The sequence below is a fragment of the Mus caroli genome, chromosome X, assembly GCF_900094665.2.
Source record: "Mus caroli chromosome X, CAROLI_EIJ_v1.1, whole genome shotgun sequence".
Taxonomy (NCBI): domain Eukaryota; kingdom Metazoa; phylum Chordata; class Mammalia; order Rodentia; family Muridae; genus Mus; species Mus caroli.
In genome coordinates this window covers 15,035,369-15,038,647 of record NC_034589.1, presented here as the reverse complement: position 1 = coordinate 15,038,647, position 3,279 = coordinate 15,035,369, and positions in this window count along the sequence as shown.

The following is a 3,279-nucleotide window of genomic DNA, read 5'->3' as shown; positions in this document are numbered from 1 at the left end:
TAAGAAGCAGGGGGAGGAGGAGGGGATAGGAGGTTAGCAGAGGGTAAACCAGGAAAGGGCATAGCATTTGAAATGTAAATAAAGAAAATTTCTAATTAAAAATTTTAAATATATGACAGAAAAAAAGAACAGAGAGGGGAAAGGAACCAAGGGAAGAGCATCAAATGCCACTGCCCTCCCTAGAATTTGGACATTACATGTTTCTTCCATATGGGCTTCCCAGGATTCACCACTGTATTCAATAGTTGTGGTCAGTTAGGAGATGGACATAGGTCACCAATGATTTGATTGGCTATCCAGCGAGCCTCTCACACACAACTTGAAAACAGAAGAGCTAAAAGCTGCTGTTTCTACCCACCCACTCCCCCTTTTTGGCCCTGGCGTTCCCCTGTACTGGGGCATATAAAGTTTGCAAGTCCAATGGGCCTCTCTTTCAGGGTGGGTAGGGGAGTGGGGGGTGGGTGGGTATGGGGGACTTGTGGTATAGCATTGGAAATGTAAATGAGCTAAATACCTAATTAAAAATTGAAAAAATTAAATAAAATGGATAAAATGTTAAATTGTTAAAAAAAAAAAGCTGCTGTGCCCCACAATTATTACCTCATGTTAAAAATCTACCCTGCCTCTCCTCTCCTCTCCTCTTCTCTTCTCTTCTCTTCTCTTCTCTTCTCTTCTCTTCTCTTCTCTTCTCTTCTCTTCTCTTCTCTTCTCTTCTCTTCTTTCCCTTTCTCTCCTCCCCCCCCCCCCTCCCCCCCTGCTTGTGGACGTTGTACATCGTGGTGCGGAGCCTAGTGCGCACCACGATGTACAACGTCCACAAGCAGCCTCTCCTCTCCTCTCCTCTTCTCTCCTCCCTCCTCTGTCCTCCTCTACTCCCCCTCCCCTCCTCTCCCTTCCTAGGGATTAATCCCTCTTCTCTCATTTTTCTTTTTGCACTCTAAGCCAACACATTGCAAAATCTATCCTGTTTTCTTTTTCTTATGTCAGGGCTCCATTCAGTTACATATGTATAATTACCACTATAGGCAACTGCATGAATGGCCACCATGATCCCGTTATTTTATTTTATTAATATTATTAGCTTGCAAAGTAGAAACCTTATGTATACTCAGTTATTTCAGGTCTAAATGTGTTGTTAAAGTTTCAGTGAAGTGTTTTTACATAAAAGTCAAGGTTATGGGTAAAAGCTACTACTGGACTTCCTGGAAAATTTATGTAAAAATATAGCATTTTGGATAACAAGGCAACTTCTTTGAGCTCCACCACCACCACCCAATCTATATATAAGTAAAACACACTTGTGAATTAGTGTCACCCTTCAAAAGATTTCTAATCTCTAGCTTTTAGTGTGAATCAATTGGGTTTATAACTAAATTGGCATGAGATGGGATCTAGGATTTGCCAGGCTTTGATAAATCACAACAGTATAATTCTATTTACAGTTGATCATGGATAAAAAATCACCCAAGAAGTTGTATCCTGGAGGGAAAAAAGTAACTGCAATGCGAAACCACATTCCCTTCGTTCCGCTTAGCATCAACCGCATACTTTTAGCCAGTGGTGTTCGACGTGGTCCTGGTAAAAAGCAAGCATCAGTCAAGACTAATTCACTCAACAGCAAGGTAGACAAACTAGAACAGTTTATGATGATAAAAGGCTTGTATGATTGCGTGAAAATCATCAAGAAACCCACTCGAAAGCCAGACAAGGATTCTGACAGCGATGGTAACAATTAAAACACTGATGCTATGCAGTTGTTTGTGGCAACATAAAAAATGAAGCATTAAAAGAATGTGGGTGTCAGATTCGGCTTACAGACATTTATTGCTTCCCTGGCATTCTGTTTTAAGAATCAATTATGGGCACTGGTTAATATATTATTGATTAGATATAAAGTATTATAATTTATTATATAGTATTCAATTAGTAATTTATATACACTTAATTATATATTATAGGGAAAAGATGTAGAAGAGTATAGTACAAAAAGGGAAGGGAGTTTAAAAATGTATAGCTTACAAAATAGCAAGAATAACTTCATTTAAGTTTGAAATTTTCATCTAAAGGACTGCATTTGTCTCAAAGGGAGAGGAACTACATGGAGCTGTTGTCTATTATGCTGATGACTGCTTACTATTATTATAAAATCTTTATAGTAAAAAAGAGTTGTTATTTGCCAGCCTGTAATACATGTTTGCCATAAATTAAAATGGTGATTAAGATCTATTTTATCCACACTTGAAGGTAATGATACAAGTCTTTAACTACTCCTTCTGACCAGCTTCTGAAAAAAAATTATTTCCATTTTATCCTCTCCCTGCCCAAATTATCTCCACAGATTTACCTCCACAAATTGCATGCATATATTTCATTGGTGAAAAGTACAACCCTGAAATAGTACTAAACATATAATGGGAGCAAGCTTTAATATGAGTTGAATTGCAATGCAAAGTAACTTTTCTAAGCTTTAGTTTGTAATCTATCTCACATAATATTCTATAAAATAACATCTAACTAGGACTTAATCTCCCTATCCTTGCTCACAGCATTGTATCGATTCACAAGGAAAGCCTTCAATGTATCACCAAACGTTCATCTTATTTGTGAATCATTGAGATGATGGTTCTTAAAAGTTATATTATTTTTGAGTCATAGATCTCTTTGACAATTTTATGAAAATAATGGACTCACTATCCCCTAGAATACAAATCCACATCCAGAGAAAATGATACCTAAAATTTCAGTATTTTAATCTCCTTAAGCTCAGCATAAATCTTGAAATGTTCGCTATATATTTAGGATAGAATTTAACATCTTAAGTTGTGATATTTAAACCATAGATCAAAAATTCATAAAAAGCATAAGGTATCATTTGTGAGGAAAACAGGATATAAAAATTTTATTGGTGACAATTAATTAACAATTAGCATCAATTCATATATGAATACTTTATTACACTTAGGCAAAAACAAATCTATAAAAGACAAGATTATTGCCATTTATCTGTTAGATATATATCATTATCAAAAAATGCCAGATTTAAAGTCATGTTATCAGTAACAATTTTGTACAAATTCTATTTGCAGTTGAATCTAGAATTCAGAGAAGGTAATGAACTACTTGTTTTTTCTGAAACACAATAAAAATTAAACATGTCGTGGTTTTATTCCAAATACAACTTAATGAATAAAGATATTCTGGAAGGGAAGAAGTATTCAGAATTTCAATATTTCATTTCCTAGGTTGATCACTGTCTGGATACCTGTTCCTCACTTTTGT